The sequence below is a fragment of the Lissotriton helveticus genome, chromosome 3_1 (assembly GCF_964261635.1).
Source record: "Lissotriton helveticus chromosome 3_1, aLisHel1.1, whole genome shotgun sequence".
Classification (NCBI taxonomy): Eukaryota; Metazoa; Chordata; class Amphibia; order Caudata; family Salamandridae; genus Lissotriton; species Lissotriton helveticus.
The window spans coordinates 1,181,442,037-1,181,469,181 of NC_136061.1; positions in this window are offsets into that span (position 1 = coordinate 1,181,442,037).

A 27,145-nucleotide genomic window follows, 5' to 3' on the forward strand; every position below is an offset into this window, starting at 1 on the left:
ATTTCGATTTCTTCGCAGACAACTATTTTATATAGTTACATAAGATATACCACAGGATACACGTCTTTCCTTAGGATTTAGGTAAGAGAGGATATAACATGGTTTTGATAACAAGAAAGATTTCACATTGTTCGGCTCTCATGATTAATATTCTCCTTGTTTGTATCTTTTTTTTTGTCATAGACCCCTGACGAAGGGGCAATTATGCCCCGAAATGCATTGGGTTGTCCTTGTATTTTATGTTTGTAATCCTGTGTTTGGAGAAATTTGTGTCATATATAATTTCATGCAATAGTGAGAAATACTGTATTTGTTTATTAATGATATAGACGATGACTATTTGAGAATTTTTGGTATAAAGACATGTTGAAATAAACGAAATGGTTTCAAAGGATTATTTTCTGTGTAGTGCGTACCAGAGTCCCAGTGGTTCACAACACTGGGCCACATACACATTCAAATAGTGGGCAGGCACTAATCTGGTACAGCACACTTATCGTGCAAACGGACAAAACAGCACATAAACACGAGTGCAGAACCCTTCCTCATTCATGTTGTACATTATGGCCTTGCGTATTCAACCACCTCTTTGTACTGTGTGTGCTGCACTAAGGCTGGTAATTTGTGTCTTGTGCAAATATAATGTACATAGAGTTTACTATGAGTTAATATCACTTATGTGTACACATATATATATATGTATATATGTATGTATGTATGTATATATTACCTACTGGCGGTCGCCAGTAGGTATATATAGTTAGGATTTTTTCCCTATGGGATTTTTGAAAATTCTATGTCTAATAACTTTGGCGTTTGTGGACGGAATTGGCTGAAATTTTCTGGAAAATGGAACATTTTGTTTCTGAGCAGCCCTTGAAAATTTGGGGGGGGTTCGTCAAGGGGGGGCCGAGAAAAAAGGGGGGTCCCAAAACGTGTTTTTAACATTGAGTTTTCCATAGGGCGGTTGGCCTCACTTTTAGCCCGAACGGCTGAATGGGTTTGCACGAAACTTGGCAAAATTGTAGGGACTGGTAGCCCGATGTGCCTTTTGTAGGTCTCAATATATGTGCTCCAGTGGATTTTGAGAAATTAACGTTTAAAAAAAGATATATATCTGTAAGCGCGCTCCGGGCAGCGCCCCGGTTCGCGGACCTTACGCGTACCGGAACTTTGCGTAGCGAAGCTGATTGGTTCTCCGGTGTCTGTCAACATTCTAAACAGTCCGGAGCGGCCGCCATCTTGTCTCTCGGTAGGATTGAGAGACAAGAGGAGGCCAAAACAAAGGGGGAAATAACCATAAGGGGGCATACTAGATCCTCCCTGACCCCCTAGGTTTAATGTGGAGGTTTTAAAAGGGCCCCGCGGGGCAAAAAAAAAATAATTTTTTTTTTGTTTTTTTGCGTGGGTAGCGCCCGGTCCGCGAACCGGGAAGCGTTCTGGGCAGCGTACTGCAATGAAAAATGAATGATAGACTTTTCAAATACTGTATGTTAATTGATTGTTGGTTTTGTTGATTATTTTTTATTTTTTTATTTTTCAAGCAATTTTTTATTATTGTGATTGTGTTTCAAAATGTAATAACATTTCTAACATTTCACTGTCTGAAATGTCGTCATTTTCATTGAACATAGCTTGTAATCTATGAGGGTGTAAAATGTCCTCATTTTGAAGGAGGTCATCCACTGCTTGCACACATTGCAGTAGTTCTTGGTCCCAAGTTTCATCCATAAATTCTATATAATTTGGATCAATAAATTCTTGGCTGCTCTGTTGCAGGACAATTTGAAATTAAACTTTCTGTTCGCCTTCCATGTTGCCTGAAATTTGGATAAAAAAATATATATTAGTAGAGATAGGGCACTGTTGGGATTAATTTTAGATAGGCATTTTTTAACAGAGAATTTATCTTTGGGCAGTGTATAGTATCAGAGTGGAAGTAGGAATATAAAAAAGTGTATGTGATTTAACGTAAGTAAATTCATAATTATAAAAGAGAAGCCTAACTCCATCCATAACTATAACAGAGAAGTCTATCTAAATCTATAACTACTACAGAGGGATAGTATATAACTATCAGAAAAGTTTACCATATTAACTGATAGTGCACAATATAGTTCAGTTTTTAAAATAACAACTTACCTTTAGAAAGAAGTTGAAGTGATTAGTGAAAATCCAATTGAAATGTACACCAGGAAGTAGTAGTCAAAATGGCTGTGTTTCTCTCTCTTCTTTTATATATATTCAGGTACATAACCAATCAAATGTCAGGTAAAAAAAGTAGAAAATGAAAGTAACATTTTAATTGGTTGTCAATTCCAACACTTCAGATGTGTTTTGAGAAGTAATTTACCTCAGGGTATTTAGAGAGGTCTACAGGCTAAATGGCTAAATGGAATTCCAATCAAATTTGTGAAAATGGTAGGGATTGGTATGTAGTATGAGCTAATCTATATTTGGTGAAATTGTCTCCAGTGGCTTTTCAGTAAACTACTTTCCCACCTTTTTTGATGGTGCGCTTCCCAGGGAGCGACCCGGTACGCGAACCGTTGAGCGCCCCGGTTCGCGAACCTTAAGCGTTACGGGAGTCCACCATTTTGTGTTTCGGTCGAATTAAGATACAAAATGGAGGGCAAATAATGTTCAGAATGGGTAGAAGGGGGCACGGTAGACTTATCTTGACACCCTAGGTTTTGTGAGGGTGGCTGAGGAGGCTTATATGTGCGGAAAAAAACCATTTTTAAAAAAAAAATTCGCGCGGTTAGCTCCCGGTTCGCGTACCGGGTAGCGCCCCGGGGAGCGTACTTTGTTGAAAATTAGTGAAAAAAGTTAGAGTAAAATAATAATTGTGAGTGATCAGATGTAGGGTAGCTCTGAGAAGAGCTTTTGGGTTTATGGTACATTTAGGTACTTATAAGTAGGTACCAATGCACAGTCTTAAATTCAGAGTGAAAACTCTGTTGCCCTCATCTGAGAAGTGAACTCCATCTCCTCTGTAGATATCTTGCATGTAGTAACGCAAGTTATTGTTGTACAGGGAGCCCATTCCATGGTCTCTCATGTAAGCTGAAACAGATTTGTTTACATGCTTCCTCGACTTCTCAATTTGTGGACCAAATTGGTTTGACCACCTCCATTTCTGTCTTTGGCATATATTTGAATATACCAAGGCAGTCTGAGGAAAAAGTGCCATCAATTGCTCAAAGGTGTCCTTTAAAAGCATTTCCAGACTTACCCCAGTCAAAGTGCCCAAATCATTACCTCCACAGTGCACAATTAACAGGTCAGGTTTGGGCAAATGCATAAAGGTTTTCACCAATGGTATCAATTGGTGACATTTTAATCCTCTGTGGCCAAACCACTTAATTTCCACATCTTGTAAATTGAGGTTAGGTAATTTTCTGTTCTCAGCATACCTGTGAGCCCAGTGGATATAACTATGTCCAACAATCCAGACAGAAAACATGGTGAGAGAAGGTTCTCCTGCAGTCAGATGAAGTGTGGCAATGAAATGGCAGTTGAAAAAATGAGAGTTTAAAATGAAAAAAACTGTGGAGTTTCTGTGTTCATGAAGCAGTAACAGTGATTGGTGGATTTTGATTGCTGAAAACAGAAAGTTAGGGTGCATGGATGAGTTATTTGAAAGATGTATTTTGAATGGTCAATAAAAAATCATTAAATGAAAGAATGCACTGGATATGCAGGTGCACTGAGAGTTCAGAGTTCAATTGCAACATTGTTGTGTGAACTTGCAAACACCAGACGTCTTCCAAGAGGTGGTTGCCATGCAGAAAAGGCATGAAATGGCAGAGGGGGGAAGGGTTTTCATTTGAAAAAAAGTGAGGGAAGAGTTTTGATTGGGTGACATGAGAGATATGTGTGAAGAATTACAGCATTTCTGTGCTTTTGATAGCTGCAGACTCTGGAGTGCATACCTTTTGCTCTGCTGAAGACAAATTGGTGTGTTTCTGAGACTGTTTTCAAACTCAAAGTATTTGCTAAGGTGAGAAAATATTTCTTTAATTTAGATAGAGAATAGTGTGCTTTAAGGAGAAATTTATGAATTATGTGGCGCAAATTGCTTGTAAATATGCTCCCACCTGTGCATGGAAAATTTAGATTTTGAATGTTTGTGTTACATAGCCATGTTAAAAGTGATACAAACATGCTGCAAAGGCAATCAAAAAAAGCTTTTATGTGTCTTAAGGACATTTTAAGTATTTTTTCCCATGTGCAGTGTTTTGAAATTATGATTTGAAAATCGTTTTTGGGGAAAAGGAATTGTTTTTAAATTTATGACAAGGACATAATGGTGTATGCTTCTTTATAAGGCAATTGACTGTCCCTGATGTTATTTTTCCCATTTTAATGTAAGACCTTTCTCTGTGGTGCAAATTGCTTGTAAATATGCTCCCACCTGTGCATGGCAAATTTAGATTTTAAATGTTTGTGTTACATAGCCATGTTAAAAGTGACCCAACCATGCTGGAAAGGCAATCAAAAAACACTTTCATGTGTCTTAAGGACATTTTAAGTAATTTCCCTGTGGGCAGTGTTTTCAAATTATGAATTGAAAATCGTTTTTGAGGTAAAGGAATGTTGTTAAAATTTATGTGCGCCATATGCCCCCAAATTTCTTTTTCAGGGGTGCAGCAGGGTGTTCTTGAGACACCCCTGCACCTTTGGAAAAATTCCTAATTTGCGATGAGCTAATCGCAAATTGCACCTTCATTCATATGGGTATCCTGGCCCATGGAAATGAATGGGTAATTTGCAATTAGCAATTTGCTCATCGCAAATTTGGAATGGTAAAGAATCGCTATTTATTCCTTAAAATTCGCTATTTAGGAAATGCAAAATAGTTTGATGGTACATATGGCGGTTGATGTCTAACAAGATAAGAAGCTTAGGGATACATTTATGATGACTGGCGCAATGAAGTGGACATCACTTACTTCATTGGTAGAGCTTTACATGTATTATGTCCTCTGTATTCTTCATCAAGCGTAACTTTAATCTGCAATCCTGAGTAGGCCTCACCTTAAACAAACCTCTGGATAGGCCACACCTTATCGTCATCATGAATTAATCATTTAAAATGCTAGGGACAGATTTATGATAGGTGTATGCCTCTTTTGCGCCACTTACAAAACACTGTCCACGGGGAAATGACTTAAAGTGTCCTTAAGACACATGAATGTGTTTTTTTAAAGCGTTTGCAATTTTTTTGGGTAACTTTTAACATGGCTATGTGACTCAAACAGTCAAAATCTAAATTCACCATGCACAGGTGGGAGCATATTTACAAGGAATGTGTTCCATGGGGAAAGGTCTTATAATGTAATATGGGAAAAATGACATCAGAGACAGTGAAATGCCTTATAGAGAAGCATACACCATTATGTCCTTGTCATAATTTTGCAAACCATTCCTTTTCCCCAAAAACGATTTTCAAATCATAATTTGAAAACACTGCACATGTGGAAATGACTTAAAATGTCCTTAATTCAAAATTTGCTATTCTTTATTTTGCGATTGCACTGAAGGATTTGCAAATTTTGTGATTCCTTAAATGCAATGTATCAAACAAAAAATATGTAAAAAATAACATTAAGGATTTGGAAACTACCACCAACTTCTAGTTTGTGGTAATTTCCGAATTCTTTTCAAAAAGCATTTTTTTCCAAAAAACAAAAGGTGCCATATGACGCCAATACATGCCCTTAGGGCATGTATCTGCGCCATATGCCCCCAAATTTCTTTTTCAGGGGTGCAGCAGGGTGTTCTTGAGACACCCCTGCACCCTTGGAAAAATTCCTAATTTGCGATGAGCTAATTGCTAATCGCAAATTGTACCTTCATTCCTATGAGCCTCCTAGCCCATGGAAATGAATGGGTAATTTGCAATTAGCAATTTGCTCATTGCAAATTAGGATTGGTAAAGAATTGCTATTTATTCCTTAAAATTCGCTATTTAGGAAATGCAAAATAGTTTGATGGTACATATGGCTGTTCATCTGTAACAAGATAAGAAGCTTAGGGATAGATTTATGATGACTGGCGCATCACCAGGGATGTGCCAGTCATCCTGCGCCGCTGTTCCGCCACCCATGGTGTGCTGCATTTACAATGCGGGGCATCATGGGGCAAAAATGGCACAGATGCGTGACGTATCTGTGCTGTAAAGGGAATGATTGCTGGAGTTGTATCGCAAGTGCGATGCAGCTCAAGCAAGGCTCAGGGGTGCCCCATCTCCACAATGTTGCGTCAAGACCTATGCCTGCTTAAAGCAGGCGCAGGGTTTTGACGCAGCTTTCTCCTATCTGACTGTAAATACGGCACACCATGGGTGGCAGAGCAGCGGTGCACGTTAACTGGTGCATGCCTGGGGATGTGCCATTTAACATAAATCTGCCCCTTTACATTTAATTATGTGCAGGGGACACAGAGTTGGTGAGGCTTATCCAAGGTTAAGAAGAGATGAGTCCTGTTCACTGAAAAATTAGACATAGGCTTCACCTGCTCAGCATCGCTGGACATGGCTAAATAATAGCTGCAAAATGTTACTCTTGTTAAACAATTTTACTATTATAATCTCTGAGATTTGTCTCTTACTCTGCAACATCTCATTGTTGTTATCTTTCTTTAAAGATAAAGACAACATCAACATGAGCGACAATCTGCAATCAGTTGATTTTGACCTCATCATTGAACTTGTAATTGAAACATCAGTGGATGTTGATCCCTTGGATGATTTAAATCCTGAGGATGAAGAAGAGCGTGATGAGGATGCAGATTTGTCCGAATTATATGACATAGGGTGGGAAGCTGACCTGCTTGAGCCTATGGAACTATAAACATTTATTTTTAAAATTTATAATAAATAAAAAGTAAAAGTGTAAACCGTTTAATTTAAAAATAAAGACACCTTCAAAAACAGGTTATGTGTAGTGTCTTCAATAAAATATTAAAATATGCTCATAAAATTAGATCAGATTCACATATAAAATAGCACAGGTAACATGAATATAAATTCCATTTCTTTTCTGTTATTTCTGTATTGTAAATTTGCCAAGGACTAAAAAATGTTCTATTTAAAATGTCAAGTAGTGTGTTAAGTTTTTGATCACTGTTATTGATTTACTGTTTGGTAATAGTGGTTAATAACATTTTTTAATATATTTTACCACAGATTCAACTGCAGATCATTTCAACATTTCACCATGCCAACGAAAGAAAGAGAGAGAAAGGCTGCAAAACGTCAAAGACAGCAGGTGAATCACAAGAAGCAGCAGTCCTCTAACAAAAAGATTTGTCAAGTCACGAAGAAAGCACCGGGTAAGAGTACAAAAACATTCATAAGAAATATGTGTAGTAAAAAAAATATTACTACAGAAAATGTTTCAGTCCATAAAAAGAGAAGCAATTCAAATGGAAAGGAAAGGCCAATCAAAAATGTTACTGCTAGAGCAAGAGATAACTCTGTGCATGATAGTAGAAGGAAACAACAGTTTCGGGACATTCGTAAACGAATGTTCCGCAACAGGATAATTGGCAATTTGTTAAAAAATATTAAGAAAGGTCAACAGAAAGTGGTTTTTTATAAGAGAAAAAAAAAAAGTTGAGAAAGTTATTGATCAGGCATTTGAAATTAAACGTAAGTTATTTATTTTGATAATCAATAGAATTAGGAAGCTAAACAAGGCAATTTATGATTTCAAAAGAAATAGTAGATGGAAGAGAATAGTTAATCGTAGTAATTTTTGTGAAGTTTTTTCTGGAGAATGGATTCATAGTTCAAGCTGTGAGGCATTTTTTAATGAGGAGAGTTATTTCCAGGATAATGATTTGGTGCATGCAGTTGACACCAGTGGTCGTGCTTATTAAGTGAAAGATGGTTGTCCAGTTGAAAAAGAAAAACTTGTGACAACAGAGGCAGAAGAGGTGTTAGGTAATGATGTTTTAGGAAGACGTGCTAAGGGTCCTGTGTACACCTGGAAGTGTAGTAGTATTTGTAGTGTGCGACAGGATTCCATCAATTTGCTTTGTGATTTTGTACGGTCATTTAATAAGAAAAGTTTGAAGCAGAAAATAAGGTTGTTGCAAGAATTAGATCCTTGCAGAGTGAGAGAAGTGACAGGTTTGCATGGTCATTCACTGGCTTGTCTTTCCAGGAGAGTATGCCAGAGTGTTTTTTATCATTTCAGGATGCTAGCAGTGCATCATAATAAAGTGAGGAAATTAGTTAGAATGTTGTATTATGCTAAGAGTCCAGCAATTATGCTTAAACAATTATGCGCTGCTCTTTTGCATGGTTCTGAAATAGATGTGAAGAATATATGTGAAGAAATTGAGTTTTGTTACTTTGGAAGTAAAGAGGAGAATGTTGAAATTGACCAAGAAGAAGCGGGTAATGTGGACGATAGTGTACAGGTTTCCAGTACAGATAATTTCCAGAGGGAAATTGTCACATTTCAGGTCAAATCAAGTGAGAGGCCAAATTTCACTTGTGTGTGTTGTCGACGCACTTATTATAAGAATCAGACTAAGTTAGTGGATTTATATGCAAAAAGTGAAAGGGAAAATAATAGTGAATGGAAGGATTTTGCAACATACTTGATGGTAGAAAATTGTTTTGATTTGGGATTGGATCAACGTGTGTGTACTTATTGTTGTTGCAAATTAAATCAAAACCAGATGCCTGCTAGAGCAGTTCATAATAATCTGGAATTGGTTGAGATTCCTTCTGAATTGAAGGATTTAAATACTTATGAATCTATTTTGATTCAAAGTATCCATCCCTTTCAGGCTATTGTAAGAATGGAGCCAAAGACAGGGAAATTGCCTCCATCAGATTTACAGAGAGGATTAAAGGGAAGAGTTGTTTATTTGCCTCTAGATTTGAAGAAAAACATTAACACAATTGGAGTAGAAAAAGTGGAAGAGGAACCTCTGGTTATCTTAGTTAATGGGGTTCCGACAAAGAATAAGAAAATATGGCAAGATTTAGTAGATGTTAGGAAAGTTAAAAAGGCAACATTGTATTTGAAAAAAAAGTAATAAATACTATAAGAATGTATATGTTGCAGAAGAGGAAGTAAGTGAGGAAGAGGATAGCAATTTGTGTGCTGGTCAAATTGAGAAAGTAGAACCCTCTACTAGTGAAGAAATATATGAACATTATAGTGTTCATCCTTTGCATTCCAAGGAAGTCATGGGGAATGCTATTGAGTTGTTTCAAATGAAACAAGCCAAAGGGAGTCCCATTAGTGTTTGGGAGGAAAGTTTGGAAGCTCGGTGTTTCCCACAGCTTTTTCCAACAGGTCAGGGAGGAAGATATGATGAGCGACCTCATCAAATTCCTGCTTCTGAATACCGGAATTTGCGATTGTATGCAGGAGATGCTAGGTTTCGACAATGCATTCCTTATTTGTTTCATCTCCTGTTTGAAAGCGATCTGTCTGGACTGTCATATGCAGTGAACCACATCTTGAAAAGTGGTATACACATGCAAAACATCTCGGCAAGTGACTTTATGGATAAAGTCAATGTCCAAGACAGTATTTTGGATTCTCACCTGATTAATCTCATGGCGTGTCAGCGTGGTACTAATGAGTACTGGTACCGTCGTCATGGTGATTTAAAATGTATGCTGAGGAACTTAGGTACTCCCACATGGTTCCTCACTCTGAGCTGTGCCGAGTATGGCTGGGAAGACTTACTTGAATTTCTACGAGAGGCAAATGCTAACGTAGATAACATCGAATTCAAGACACCCGGAGAACTGTGCTCTTTGGATCCAGTCAATGTATGTAGGTACTTCAATCATAGATTTGAAGCTATGATGTCTTTCATCATGAATAAGAAGAATCCACCTCTTGGAGAGGTGTTGGATTTCTTCTGGAGAAAGGAGTACCAAGCAAGAGGTGCTCCTCATATACATATGTTGCTGTGGATCAAGGATGCACCTAAATTTGGAACGGATCCAGAAGACTCAGTGATGAGTTTCATCCAACAGTATTCTACGTGTGCTGTTCCAAACGCAAAGGAGAAGAAAAGCCTAAGAGAAAAAGTTCTGCGTTTCCAAAGCCATCGATGTGGAAAGTACTGCCGTCGTAAATTCCGAAACAAGGACAAGTTCTACACCAAATGTCGTTTCGGCTTTCCACGATCGGTGATTTCTAAAGGAAGAGTAAACAGTTTGATGTCTTCGCTGCGACAAAATGTCATGAAGAAATCACCTAAAAACACATACAATTTGAAGAGGAACGAAGAGTCCAAGTACATCAACGACTACAACCCGGTGATTTTGTCCATGTGGAATGCTAACATGGATATACAGTTTGTGGCTGATAACTGTATGGCTGTGGCTCGGTATGTGACGTCTTACATCACCAAAAAAGAGAAGACAGAATTGAAGGATATGTGGGAGGACATTTCCCATGAAAAGAGCCTCAGCAAGAAGTTGTACAGTTTCAGTCTGAAGATGTTGTCGCCTCGAGAAATTGGAGCTTACGAATGCTCTGACCGGTTGTCTTCAGCAAGTCTCTATGCCAAGTCCAGGAGTATCGTTTGGGCGAGTCTTGGTCTTGCTGCAACGCGTAATCGAGTTCTGAAACCTGTGCGGGAAATTGAGTATTTGGCAGAAAAGGAGCCAAACAGTACCGACATTTTGAAGACCAACATGTTGGATACATATTATCCAAATAGAAGCAGTCACCTCGACAATGTTTGTCTGTATGAGGTTCTTCAAAATTACATATTCAAGAGGAACATCAAAGAAGATACTGAGAAAGGAGTGTATGCTGTAATAGGAAGTGAGGGATGTCTGGTCAAGCAAAGAAAATGCCACTTGGTAAACCATCGAAAATTGAGTGGCGAATCTCCTGAAAAAAAGGAGTTTTTCTATTTAGCACTCTTGCAACTTTTCAAGCCTTGGCGTGCAGAAGAGGAACTGCTTGGAGATTTCCTCTGTTACGAAGACTCTTTCAATGCCGCCAAGGAGACCATAGAATGTCCTGCTTTTCCCAAATATGTAGAAATGTTGAATGCGGAAATTGAGCAGGAAGCAACGATTGCAGCCGAGATTGCCAGAGACAGTTCTCAGGACAGTCAGAGTTCTGCTTCATTGAGTCAGGATCCACTAGGAGGACCTGTTATCGAAAAGGAAGCTGCCACTGCCATGAATGAAGTGGAAAGAGCCATGGCACATGCTCAGGAGGATGCGGTTAACTTAGAAGAGTTGGAAAGACAACTCAACGTTGAGCAGAGGAAAATATATGACGAAGTTACCATGCAAATTGATCATGGATTAAGTCATGACAAGAAAGAGTGCTCATGTACGTCGTTGAAGCCTGTCCGACTGTACGTGAGTGGAGAAGCGGGAACTGGAAAAAGTTTCCTCATTAAAGCAATTTCATGCTATTTGCAGGAAAGGACAGAGTCATCGCTGTCTTGTGTTGTCACCGCTCCAACTGGACTGGCAGCACATAACATTAAAGGGATTACTTTACATCGTTTACTGATGCTGCCAGTGGAGCATGACAACAAATTACAATATCACAAGCTATCTGGAGATGCTTGTTTTGAAGTTTCAAGAATCTTGAGGAAAATGAAACTTCTTATCATTGACGAAGTAAGCATGGTTTCCAATGTCATGCTTGCCTTTGTGCATTTGAGAATGCAAGAAGTTCTCAAAACAGAGTATGATGTGTTATTTGGTGGCAAACACATCATTGTTTTCGGAGATCTTTTGCAGCTGACACCAGTGAAAGGGCAACCTGTGTTCAAAATGCCCACGCATGAAGATACCAGGAAGTGCCTAGGCAGCATTGGCAACGTCAATATATGGTTAAACTTCAATTATGCTGAACTGCATGAAAATATGCGTCAGGCGAAGGATGAAGTTTACAAGACTATTCTACAAGATGTTAGAATTGGAAAAATGACCGAGCATGGGAAAGAAGCTTTACATGCACGATTACTGTCAAATTTATATCCAGAACAAGATGTTGTGCCTGAGAATATTTTTCAGAAAATTACTGATAAGAAATCTGGAATATGTTTGATGCCAACTCTTGCAGAATGTGCCAAATTCAACAACAAAATGTTGCATTTAGAAAAGCAAGAGATTGTGAAACTGGAAGCTATTGACAGAGTAGAGCATATGGGATCAACAATTATTTTGTCTGAGAATCTGAAAACAAAATTGGATTCATTAGAGAAGAGTATATCTAAAACTGCAGGTTTTGAAAAGACTCTGAATGTGTGCTTGAACTGCCGTATAATTTTAAGAAAGAATTTACATGTTGAAAGAGGTCTGGTAAATGGATCAATGGGTAATGTTGTTGATTTTGTAAAATACAGAAATAGAGATGGAATTGAATTTTTAAAAATTAAATTTGATGGCATTGAGGAAGTACAGCTAATTGGTCGTTGCTCTGCTAGATTTTTGCTTGTAAAAGACTTATATGTTCGCCGTAAGCAGTTTCCTGTTTGCTTGGCATATGCGGTGACAATCCATAAATCGCAAGGTTTAAGTGTAGACTGTGCATTGGTGAATATTGGCAGTTCTGTGTTCAAGGAGGGTATGGCATATGTGGCATTGTCACGAGTTAGAACTTTATCGGGATTGTACTTGATTGAGTGTGATGTCACAAACATTTGTGCGGATCTAGATTGTGTTAAGGAATACAATAGGTTAAGAAGAGAGTATGCGCCACATTTGCCTCAGTATCCTTTGTTTGAGAAACGTGTGGTAGGCCGGAAACGAAGAAATGTGACCAATACTGGGGAGGTTGTAGCAAAAAGACGAAAAGTCGATGAACCTAAAATTACAAGCAGAAACAAAAAGGATTCTGTTGAAGATGTTGTTGGTTTTCAATTTGAAAACAGTTCTGGTGTCAACTGCTATGCTAATGTAGTGGTTAATGTTTTGTTTTCTCTAGAAAATGTAAAAGAAGAGATTGTGGTCAATTCTGATCAAAGATTTTGCAGTTTGTTAAATTCTGTGTTACAGAAATGTAGCACTGATAGAACAAACATAGAAAGTGTGTCTGAAATTCGAAATCTGTTAGACAGATGTTCAGGCCAAACACAATTCTCTCAAAATATTCAGCAAGATTGTCAGGAGTTTTTAATGTATATGCTTGATGTATTGCATGCTGAAGGTGTAGATGTAGATCAGCTGTTTGGGCTTTCTTATCAATGGCAGCATGACTGCGAGAACTGTATGGTATCAAGTACTACTAGTGTAGACTCAGAAAGATTTATATATTTAACTTTGCCAGACAGTAAATCAGTCTCCTTTAATAAGCTAGTAAAAGCAGCTGATCACAACATGGAGTGTAGCCAATGTAAATCTGAAATGATATCCACATTATTTATACGAACATATGGCCAGTATGTCATTTTAATGTTCCAACGATGTAGGCCTGATGGAACAAAATTGACAACTTTAATTAAAAATGTTGTAGCTTCGCAGTTGTCAATATCAGGAAGGACTTTTGTAACTGCAGCAATTATATATCATGACGGCCCTTCAATAACATCAGGACATTACACAGCTTATTTAAAGTCTAGAAATGGCTGGTCATTCTGCAACGATTCTGTTTTAATTTTCAAAAAAAAATTGCCGTATGACCTTAAAAACTCTTACCTGGTGTTTTTAAAACCAAAATTTTAGGGAAATAATCTCGGGATGTGCTCTGTGGAATTTCAAGAAGTTCTAATGGCTCCTACACAATTTGGCCTTGAGGATAAGTGTAGTTCAGAGACATAACTTCTAACCATAGGACTGGACGTCATGGAGAAATACGTGCACTTTGAATGAGTTCAGAAAAACTGTTTCTTTTTATAAGCTAATTGAAGCAGCCAATCAAAACATGGAGTAGAGGGAATGTAAGTCTGCAATGCTGTCTACTGTTTTACATTGCTTTGTGATTAAAAGTGATGTAGAGAATTAAATAATTGTAGTAGTCATAGAGGTAGTGTAAGTCTGCTTCATAGTAAGCAGTATCAGTGTCATAGGAAATGTAGAACATGAGTGAGCAAGAAGGGGAAGATATTACTATTCCAGGATTGTGAAAATGATCTTCAACATTTTAATTCTGAAAGTTGCGGAAATGCCAAATGACGGGATTGGCTTACAAGAAATCCAAGAGTTATAAATGGCTCTGACAAGATTTGGCCTTGTGGAAACTTGTGGTAGAGAGCAAGAAGTCATTTATTGCATGTAACATGTTTTTAAAAACGATGGAGATTTTCTTTCAGAAAGTGGCGGGCTGAAAGTAATAACAGCACAACAGAGTGTAAGCTGTTCATAGGACATCCTTTGACGTCATGGAAAGTAAGTTAACTTTAAGGAGTTCTGAATTCTGATTTGTTATGTTGTATGGGTTTTTTAAACACAATCATTTTGATTGTGTTTTTTTTTCCCCGCTGTTATATGATGAATACCTTCAAGTCACTGTTTTTAGTGAATTTTGATACATTCTGAGAACAGCAAAAATAAACCATTTAACATGTATAATTAATTCTGTACTGTTTGCATTTATGATGGATATGTAGAACTGTGTAGGAGGCATGGAGAAGGTGAGGCTTCTGTAAGTGTCAAAGTTGTTGCATGCAGTGCTGCGCTTCTGCGTATTCTTTCATATGCTAGACTACATCTGCACAATGAGATACCTAAGCAAAGGAAACACAAGTGATGTGATTGTGAAATGAGCAAAATAAATTGCACGTATTTCATTTACATCACCTGTGTTTCCTATCATTACGAATCACATTGTGCAGATCAAGTTTAGGTCTGTCCAGGGAAACATAGGAGGTTTGGACTTTGTTCAAGAGTGCAGTGGACATGACTCACTTCATTGGTAGACCTTCACATATATTATGTCCTCTATTCTCTTCAACAACTCGAAATTTCATCTGCAACCCTGAGTAGGCCTCACCTCAAACAAACCTCTGGATAGGAGACATCTTATTGGCATCCTGAAGCAATTATTTAAAATTTTAGTGTCTTGCGACACTTTTCTGAGACAACATCAATGCAAAAGATGCACCATGTTTTAAGATAGGCCTCACTTCATCTGCATCAAGATACTGTTAGTTTAAAATGTATATCTTTAGGACTGTGTAGGGGGCCTGGAGAAGCAGAAGCTTCTGTAAGTGTCAAAGTTGTTGAAAAACTGTTTGTCCTTCAATCTTTTCCCTTGTCTTTTGTAATTTTTAAATACATGTTTTAATATTTTTCAAATGTTTGTTCTCTCTTTCACAGATTGAAAGTATAAAAACAAAAAGTGAGTAATTTAACGACAATTATAAGGTAAATGTTTTGTACTCTTTTCATTACATTTCTATCACATTTAACTTCTATTAGTTCCACTGCTTCATTTCTTTAACCCTCAGTTTCCTGCCTTTGCTACTTCCCTCATTCCTTTCTCTATTACCTACTTACTCAACTCCTTCCACTCTTTACCTCAGTCCCTCTCTTCTCATAGTTCCTCACTCTTGTTCACTCACTCCGTCTCTATTACTCTTAGTGTCTTTGACTGATCACTGTATCACTATTTGTTCATAATGCTTTCTCTGTGTAGTTGAAGCACACTAAGGGGCATATTATGAACACAGCCAATAAAATTATTGCTGTTTTTATTGGCAGAAAACTGGTGCAAAAGTGGTTTTAGTGGCAGTTTTCTGCCGCAAAAGCAGCTTTAGCGACACATTTCTGCCAATAAAAGCTGCAAAACTTTTATTGCCTATGTTGATGATATGGCTCTATGTTACTTACATTTCTTTGCTGTTTCAATTAATCTTTTTCTGTTATTTTTTGTTTTCTGTTTTCTATTTTTTCTCTCTGTTATTCCCCATGTTTTAATCTTATTTTGAACATTCACTCACATTCTCCAAGAAACTCTTCTTTGTTAATGTTATACTCTCTTTTTTTTCTTTCACTTCCTTATCTATTTTGTTTTTCACAATTATACCCTCTTCCGTCTTTTCTTCGGTAAATAGATCTATTAAACAGTATCTCTTCTTTACTCCCTATAGCTGTCTTTCTTTTAACATCACTCTCTGTTTACTTTCCTTATACTTACTCTTTTTTTTAAAAAAAAATTTTGGGTTAGCTCCCGGTCCGCGTACCGGGAAGCTAACCGGGAAGCGAACCAAAAGAAATAGAGCTTGCCAGAGTGCTAAACATTCTAGCAATTTTTTAATAACGGGGAGGTAGTTCTGAAAAGAACTTTTTTTTAAATATTTTTGTTGTTTTATATATTTTTTTCTTTTTTGAACATTATTTGTTTTTTTTGTATTTTTTGAACACTTATTTGTTTTTTTTGTTTTTTTTCAAAGGGAAAGAACAGAAAGAGGCATTGAAAAAGGCTCAACAGGAGCAAAAAAAAAAATTAAAACTTGCTGCGTTTGGAGCATCGGTGTTTCTCGTAAGCCAAATTAATTAATTTCAGACTCATGTTTGCGCATGAAATTAAAGTGCCACAATATAAGCATGTCAGCTTCATATGGACAACATTTTTTTGAATATTTGGCACTGTTTCGTTGGCCTCTCCAAATGTGAGAGAGATATCAGTAGATGTTCTTGTCACCGAAGTTGGGGGGTTCTGTTGTAGTTCACGCATCTCTGCACGACTATAGTTGTTTGGATGCCACCTCTGCATATGTCGGTGCATCGTGTGATTTCCATAACTGTATTTTTTATTAGTGCCCCGGGATAACTTTTCTTGGCAGATAAGGCACGTAGCATAGCGTGCATTGACTTTTTTCTCTCCTGGTGGAATGGAAAAAAATTGCCAGATAAAGCTAACTTTGCGATGAGATACCCGGGGTAACTCTTTGACAAATCGTGGTCCCTCTTCTTCCTCTCCGTCTTGTTCTTCCTCTTCCTCCTCTGTGTCTCCAATAAACTGTGCAGGTGGTCCTCTCTTCCTATGAGGAGATGGTGGTGGTGGTGGTGGGGGTGCAGAAGCTGAAGCTACTATTGAAGCCATTTTTTAATCAGAGCAAATGATCAGGTCTTCCTTTCTCAAAGTTGAAAGTCAGAGTGAGAAAAAAGGTGGGGGCTTTCATCATTTGGGAAAAAAAATAGTTCTAAACCAATGAAAAGTGTTATTTTTAGGTCACCTGACCTAGCCTTACATCATTATGAAACCAAAAGTGAAATGAACCAATGAAAAGTTTTATTAACAAGTCACATGACCTCTCACGCTCATGTTACGCGCTGCGGAACGCGCCCCGGTTAGCTTCCGGGTCGCTGCGCTTCGCGCCTCGGTCCGCGCCCCGGGGCACTTCCGGGTGCGCTAACGCGGTACGTCACAAGACGCATTACGCGGCAACGCGATACGTCGCGCTTTCGCGACGCGCCGCAGATCGCTTTCGGGGAGCTGCGTTTCGCGCCTCGGTCCGCGCCCCGGGGCACTTCCGGGTGCGCTAACGCAGTACGTCATAAGACGCATTACGCGGCAACGCGATACCGTCACTATGTTGATTTCTTACCGGTCCGCGGACCGGATCGCGGCATCAATTTGAGCTAACGGAAAGCTTTCCGGTTCGCGGACCGGGAGCAAAACAAAAAAATATTTAAAAAAAATTATTAATAAACATATAAAATATATTTTTGGATTTAAAGAAGAATACATTTTACAGCTATAGATATTAGCTTTTAAAAAACCAATGAAATTCACTGAAAAAACCATAGGTTATAGACCATATATAGTTAGGAATTAGCATTTACAAAACCTTGAAAATTCACTGAAAAAACCATAGGTTATACACCATATATAGTTAGGAATTAGCATTTAAAAAACCTTATTTTACTCACACAAAACCAATGAAATTCCATATATAGTTAGTTGTACTAACTATATATCGCGCATCCGCAATCCACTGCTGATCATGTCACATATTACATCATTCATGACATGGTCAGTGACATCACTGATGACATCACTGATGACATCTCAAATGACATCACTGATGACATCACTGATGACATCTCAAATGACATCACTGATGACATCACTGATGACAACATCCAGTGACTGTATTTTTCTGTAAAGTTAAAATATGTCTTACATATTTAAGAATGAGTAGATGTATAAGTGTCTGGATGAAGGATTTAGTAGGTGCATGACTGACTGTTTGAGTGAGTGGTTAAATGTGTCTCACTGAGTGCATGGTTTAGTGACTAAACTGTCTTAATTTGTGCATCATTATGTCTGTTGTTCTGTAAACTGCTGCATGTGTTGATCAGTAGCTATATGAGTAACTATATGGGTTATTGATTGGTTGCCCAAGCATTTGTATGGGAGACTGAGTGTGTGTGTGGGTGGCTGGGAGGTGTATGACTCTGTGCATAGATGTATGGGTTCAAAAGTGCATGTGGAAACAGCTGTATGGGCGGTTGACTGTGTGCATGACTGTATTGGTGAGTGAATAGATATCTCAGTGCTACATGTCAAAGTAAGTACATATGTAAAATACAGTACATGTGAGAGTTGACATATATAAATAACTGTGCATAAGAGCCAGTGAATGTGTGAGTGGCTGTATGGATCATTGTGCACTTGTATCCAGGATTGTATAAGTGAGTAAATATGTTTTAGTATATGTTTGAATAAGTAAGGTGTGTATAACTGTATAGTTGTGGAAATGGAGGTGTGATTGATTCTTTGCATGACTGACTAGGTGTGTGAGTAACTCCATGGATGAGTGACAGTCTATGAGTGTCTGTTTACACTGAGTGTATTCAAGGTTATATTAGAGTCTGAAGAGGTTCATCGTATTATCACATGAATGATGTCATCAGTGATGTGATCAGTAATGTCAAATGAGATGTCATCAGTGATGTCATCAGTGATGTCATCAGTGATGTCACTGACCATGTCATGAATGATGTAATATGTGACATGATCAGCAGTGGATTGCGGGTGCGCGATATGTAGTTAGTACAACTAACTATATATGGAATTTCATTGGTTTTGTGTGAGTAAAATAAGGTTTTTTAAATGCTAATTCCTAACTATATATGGTGTATAACCTATGTTTTTTTCAGTGAATATATATATATATATATGTATATATATATATATTACCTACCTACAGGAAACTTCTTAAAACTTATTTGTTTCCACAGTAGTGATCTTTGAGTCTCCCCTTCGATGGTCTGCCGCGCCGGGATGCCCCCGGGTAAGCTGAGCGCGTTATAAGTTTCATATTATTATTATTATTATATATAGTTAGGATTTTTTCTCTATGGGATTTTTGAAAATTCCATGTCTAATAACTTTGGCGTTTGTGGACGGAATTGGCTGAAATTTTCAGGAAAATGGCACATTTTGTTTCTGAGCAGCCCCTGAAAATTTTGGGGGGGTTCGTCAAGGGGGGGCCGAGAAAAAAGGGGGGTCCCAAAACGCGTTTTTCCCATGTTAATTTCCATAGGGCGGTTGGCCTCACTTTTAGCCCGAACGGCTGAATGGATTTGCACGAAACTTGGCAAAATTGTAGGGACTGGTAGCCCCATGTGCCTTTTGTAGGTCTCAATATATGTGCTCCAGTGGATTTTGAGAAATTAACGTTTAAAAAAAGATATATATCTGTAACAGCGGACTGGGCAGCGGCCCAGGACGCGTACTTTTCGCGCAACGGAGCTTTGTGAAGCGAAGCTGATTGGTTCTCCGGCGTCTGTCAACATTCCAAACAGTCCGTAGCGGCCGCCATCTTGTCTCTCGGTAGGATCGAGAGACAAGAGGAGGTCAAAACAAAGGGGGAAATAACTATAAGGGGGCATAGTAGATCCTCGCTGACCCCCTAGGTTTGATGTGGAGGTTTTAAAAGGGCCCCGCGGGGCAAAAAAAAATAATAATAATAATAATCGAACGGCTGAATGGATTTGCACGAAACTTGGCAAAATATTAGGGACTGGTAGCCCGATGTGCCTTTGCTAGGTCTCAATATATGTGCTCCAGTGGATTTTGAGAAATTAACGTTCAAAAAAAGATATATATCTGTAACAGCGCTCCGCTTCGCGTAACGGAGGTTTGCGAAGCTGATTGGTCATTCTGTCACTGGGCTATAGTTGGGCTACATCTGGCTGATATTTGGGCTACATTTGTTTTTTTGTGTGTCTGGCGGCCATGTTTGGGCTACATTGGGCTACATTGGGCTACATTTGGGCTCCAACATATATATAGGCCAATGTAGCCCAATATATATTTTTCAAAGTTAATTTTCGTAAAAAACACTGGAGCATATATCTTGAGACATAGCAAAGGCACATCGGGCTACCAGTCCCTACAATTTTGCCAAGTTTCGTGGAAATCCATTCAGCCGTTCGAGCTAAAAGTGAGTCCAACCGCCCTATGGAAATGAAGGAAATGAATGGGTAATTTGTAATTAGCAAATAGCTCATCGCAAACTAGGAATTGGAAAGAATCGCTATTTATTCCTTAAAGTTCGCTATTTAGGAAATGCAAAAAACTTTGATGATACATATGGCGGTTCATCTCTAACAAGATAAGAAGCATAGGGATACATTTATGATGACTGGCGCATCACCAGGGATGTGTTAGTCATTCTGTGCCGCTGTTCCGTCACCTATGGTGTGCTGCATTTACAATGCGGCGCATCATGGGGCAAAAACAGCACAGATGCGTGATGTATCTGTGCCGTAAAGGTGGCGCATTGCTGGAGTTGTATCGCAAGTGTGATGAAGCTCCAGCAAGGGTCGGGGGTGCCCCTGTCGCAGGGTTTCTGTTCTCACACAGAACTGTGGACAGAGGATTGGAACCTCGGCGAATTAGGGTGTCCCAAAACTCACGTTAGTAATCAAAAACTCCTTAGCAAGCTAGGCACAGTGTCACATTGGATATAACAAACTCTCAATGTTTAGACAATCCAGAATATGAACTTATAGTACCTCAGGATACGTGGAACTCATGAACAGTCGGTCGTTATATATTTCTTAGAAACCAGAACATGGAGTTAAGAAGAACACATGTGTATTTGAAATGTTTATTTACTAATGCCGTCTTCACAGGCGTAGTATCTTAGATAATACAAGTACACATATTATCAGTAGCAAAATTACCAGCATAGTTACTAGTACATAAAAAGCGAATGGTGATAGTATGTTAACATGCTGTAAATGAATAAGAGTTAGCAACACTTATAAGCAGCCGCGGGCCGTGGAGGGAGTTACGGTGGGGCAGGGAGGCGGGGAGGGGGAGGGGCAAGGTAGAGAGGGCTCCACCCTGCTTCTCCCCGCCTCCCTGCCTCACCGTAACTCCCTCCACGGCCCGCGGCTGCTTATATCTCACCCTCCCTAATACACATATTATATTATTTGCTAAGAAGGTCTCTTTGTGTTGGTTTAGGGCGTGCCCATACTTTAGTGTCTTAGATTTGAAGGAATCACATCAGCATACACCAGCTCTCTCTTCATGTGAGCCGCATCAACTGTTGTGTTGTGTGTTCGGCAAAGCAATATAAAACCCGCCTCATGCCCAGAATTGGCAGAAGTTGCACTTATTTTATGAGTATGAAGTCGTGGAGATCAGACCTCATAACAATTCTGTATCGTGTTGTTCTTGAAACTTTAGCACTCGCTGTACAGATATAGTTTAACAAGCAAAGCAGATAGTAGAGCAATAACATATTATTCTCATGTAAACCACGATGAACTACTAGGTTGAAAGCTAAAGCAACAACTAAGTGTCGTGTGCAGAAGTTGCAAAAAAGGAAAAATGGCGTTTAAACCGGTAATGAGCCCATGCTAACTTAACACGGTGTAAAGATATCCAGGACCTAGATGACACCTCCCCATGATCCGGAAACGAACTGAATAAGATAATAGAAGTGCCATCTCATGAGAGCAGATTGCAAGTTTATATGTGGACGGTCCGCAAGGTAAAGCATTAAAAACTAGGAAAATTTAATGCTAAAGAAAAATAAAACAGCCAAGTACTTTATCGAGTCTTAAGCCAATAGGCAAGGTAAATAATAAAAACTTGACAAATAAGTCAATGAATTGTCAATGAAATGCTAGTACTCAGCATATCAAACATGAAAAAGGTCTATGACATAACTGTGTATGCAAAATAAGCTGCAACAGCCTCCAATAGGAAGTCACCGTCTTCATCCGAAAACAGTTCAGCCATCCAATTTAAAAGCGGAAAAGAACATACGTGCTCTCCCAGCACCGGATCCTCTATCACCATCAGAGGACAGCTCGGTGGGTTTTCAAGAAAGCTCTGTTCCAAGAAAGACTGTGCTGCCGCCAGTAAATTCCAGGGACCAAGTAGTCCATGCATCAATGCCACAGCCATAATCCTTTCGCCAGGACAAACCAACTCGTGAGTAATGATAGGAGTCATCAGCTGATTAAAGTCGACGTCAGGAGAAACCGGTCCGCAGAGACACAAATCAATGGCCCAATCGAAATCACAGGTCAGGCAGTGAAATACAGGCTGGACACAGGTGAAGTAGGAGAATCGAAAAGATAATCCATATGCCGTGCTTAATATCGCCAACGGCATTGTGCCATAATATTCTAGCATGCGATTGCGGAACAGTGTCAGCAGCTGCAGGGTGGGAGGTTGCATAGGAGGGACATCCATATTTAAAAATGTAAAAAAGCACAAGAGCGTCCGCTGGTAATGCAAGTAAAAATGCCAATCCACGAACCAGAGTGGAGAAAATAGAATGAAAGGAAGCAGGGATGAGTCCAAAGATTTTCTCAAATGAAGTCACGAGACCACTGGTAACAACTTTAAAAAAGTGCGCCAGGGACTTTGCGGAGGATGCGTTAAAGATAGTCGGAACCATCTTGCTGAATTTGAAAGGCAAATCTGAATTGAAAAGTGTGTGCACCTCTGTACGGGTGTTCGCTATGTGAAGCACGAAAGTTTCACGGGCCGAACTCAAGGCCACCTCTCTCTGAGACAAAAGAGCTCTTATTCTTGCCATGCCGTTGAAATCTGTCCCAAGGTTGGTATTTGTGGCCAGATTGAAAACTCCCTATGTTCATGTGTGGGAGGAAATAGAACATTTCTGCAGCAAATAACCCGTTCACTTACTGTTACGATAAAAGGAATACTTTTAATTAACTCAGAACAATCTTCATTATTGAGCATCAAATAACTACCATTTTCCAACAACTTGAACGTGGGGATGATAGCAGGAACTGGCGTGCCTTGCAACACGCAAGCCATATTTGGTCGGTGTTTGTTGCATGAACCGTGTAACTGTATGTGCCTACACATTAGTGAATGATCTGGCGTCTCAGTGCATTCCTCTCCATTCAGATAAACTTCTTGATCATCTTTGAAACATCTGTATGTGTATGGAAGCGACCAGACCCCATGAAGAAAAGCACTACCTAAAGGTTCATAACGACCTATTGGTATATATTTCATACAATTTGAAAACTTATATAAAGCAAAAGGCAGCGTTATTAAACCGTGGATAAGGCACGTTGCCAAAAAACCCGCAATCCTCTGCTGATGATGTCACTGAGCATGTCATGAATGATGTAATATGTGACATCATCAGCAGTGGATTACGGGTAATAGTATCTCTAGTTTACTCCCCTATAGCTGTCTTTCTTTTAACATAAGTGTCTGTTTCCTTCCCTTATACTTACTGTTTTTGGTTCGCTTCCGGTTCGCGTACCGGCGAGCGAACTGGGAAGCGAACTAAGAGAAATAGAGGTTGGCACAGTTCCAAATATTGTACCAATTTTTTAATAACGGGGAGGTAGTTCCGAAAAGAACTTTTTTTTTATTTTTCAGAACATTTTTTTACTTTTTTTGAATTTTTCTGAACAGTTTTATAATTTTTGGGGTTTTTCTTGGAGGGAGCAATGAAAACGATTCATTGTAAAGGGCTCAACAGGAGCAACAAAACAAAAAAAAGAAGTATTTATTATTTTGGGCGTTTCGTACAAACTTGCATATGATAGTCAATAGCTCTGTTGATCAAAGTGATGCTTCTTTCTCCGTAGGAAATGAATCCATCGCAAAATACGCAGATGTGTTTTACATCACCAAATCTCATTTGTATATTTGGCACCATCTCCCTGCCCTCTGGTCCCGTTACTTCCGGTACAACAGATCTTCTGGCCATAATAGGGAGATTATCTAGGTCGTTCCGAAACTGTGCAGCACTGTAGTTGTTAGGATGCCACCTAGTCATATGGCGATGCATTGTGTAGTTTCCGAAACTGTATTTTTTGTCGGTCCCTCTGGACAGTCTATCTTGACATATAAGGCAAGTTACGTATCTTGCATTTACTTTTTTCTGACCTTTGGGAATTTAAAAAAATTGCCAAATGAAGTTTTCTTTCCGGTGAGACGTCCTGTGCTGCTCAGGCAAAAACTGCCTCTCTTCGTGCTCGTCCTCCTGTTCCTCTTCTTCGTCTTCTTGTTGAATTATAACTTGAGCAGGTGGTCCACTCTTCCTTGGATGTGGTGGAGGTGGTGGGGAAGCACCAGCTGAAGCTACTAAAGAAGCCATTGCTCAGTGATCACAAAGGGTCTTTCTCTCACAATGATGAAAGTCAGAGTGAGGAAAGAAGGAGGGATTTTCATCATTTGGGAAAAACAAGAGTTCTCAACCAATCAAAAGTGTTCATTTTAGATTATATGACCTAGTCTTACATCATTAGGAAACCAAAAGTGAAATGAACCAATGAAAAGTGTTATTACCAAGTCACATGACTTGCTGTGTTTACGTTAAGCGCTTTGCAGGGCCTCCCGGTTTGCTTCCAGAAACCTGCGCTTTGCGACTCGCTTCGCGTACCAGTTCGCTAACGTAGTACGTCATATGACGTATCACGCGACAACGTGAAACGTCATGCGGACGGGAGGCGTCACGATGTTGTTTTCTAACGCGGCACTTGCGGTAAAGAAACGTTTACCGGCTCGCGGTCTATTTCGCGGCATCAAGGTCAGCTAACGGGAAGCTTCCCGATTCGCGAAGCGGGAACGAAGAAAAAAAAATATTTAAAAAAAAAATTATTCATAAACATATAAAATATATTTTTGGATTTAAAGAAGAATACATTTTACAGCTACAGATATTAGCTGTTAAAAAACCAATGAAATTCACAGAAAAAACCATAGGTTATAGACCATATATAGTTAGGAATTAGCATTTACAAAACCTTGAAAATTCACTGAAAAAACCATAGGTTATAGACCATATATAGTTAGGAATTAGCATTTAGAAAACCTTATTTTACTCACACAAAACCATTGAAATTCCATATATAGTTAGTTGCACTAACTATATATCGCGCACCCGCAATCCACTGCTGATGATGTCACATATTACATCATTCATGACATGGTCAGTGACATCACTGATGACATCACTGATGACATCTCAAATGACATCACTGATGACATCACTGATGACATCTCAAATGACATCACTGATGACATCATGACACACCAATACCAGTTACTACATAAGCACTCACTGATTCCTACGTCTACACACACATTCACTCATTCACCCATACAATCACTCATACATACAGTCACTTATTATTACAACACTATCATATGCACTCATACACCTATGCAGACAGTCACACACTGCCACTCATCCATGGAGTTACTCACACACCAAGCCAGTCCTGTAAAGAATCAATCACACTTCCATTTCTTCATCTATACAGTTAAACACAGAACACCATACTTCAGTGACATCACTGATGACATCACTAATGACATCTGAAATGACATCACTGATGACATCTCAAATGACATCACTGATGACATCATGACACACCAATACCAGTTACTACATACATACTCACTGATTCGTACGTCTACACACACATTCACTCATTCACCCATACAATTACTCATACATACAGTCACTTATTATTAGAACACTATCATATGCACTCATACACCTAGTCAGTCCTGTGAAGAATCAATCACACTTCGATTTCCTCATCTATAGTTAAACACAGAACACCATACTTTTCACACATATACTAACACATACTTACTCTCTTATACAATCACTGATACAAGTACACATTGATATGCACAGAGTCACACACCTCCCAGCCAGCCACACACACACTCAGTCTTCCATACATCCAGTCATTCTTCAATATGTAAAACGTATTTAAACTTTACAAAAACACACAGACACTAGATGATGTCATCAGTGATGTCATTTGAGATGTCATCAGTGATGTCATCAGTGATGTCACTGACCATGTCATGAATGATGTAATATGTGACATCATCAGCAGTGGATTGCGGGTGCGCGATATATAGTTAGTGCAACTAACTATATATGGAATTTCAATGGTTTTGTGTGAGTAAAATAAGGTTTTCTAAATGCTAATTCCTAACTATATATGGTCTATAACCTATGGTTTTTTCAGTGAATTTTCAAGGTTTTGTAAATGCTAATTCCTAACTATATATGGTCTATAACCTATGGTTTTTTCTGTGAATATATATATATATATATATATATATATATATTCACTGAAAAAAACATAGGTTATAGACTATATATAGTTAGGAATTAGCATTTACAAAACCTTATTTTACTCACACAAAACCATTGAAATTCGCATATATAGTTAGCTGCACTAACTATATATCGCGCACCTGCAATCCACTGCTGATCATGTCACATATTACATCATTCATGACATGGTCAGTGACATCACTGATGACATCACTGATGACATCTCAAATGACATCACTGATGACATCTCAAATGACATCACTGATGACATCACTGATGACATCTCAAATGACATCACTGATGACATCACTGATGACATCTCAAATGACATCACTGATGACATCACTGATGACTACATCCAGTGACTGTATGTTTCTGTAAAGTTAAAATATGTCTTACATATTGAAGAATGAGTGTATTTATAAGTGTCTGGATGAAGGATTTAGTAGGTGCATGACTGACTGTATGAGTGAGTGATTAAATGTGTCTCACTGAGTGCATGGGTTAGTGACTAAACTGTCTGAATGTGTGTATCAGTATGTCTGTTGTTCTGTAAGCTGCTGCATGTGTTGATCAGTAGCTATATGAGTAACTATATGGGTTATTGATTGGTTGCCCAAGTATTTGTATG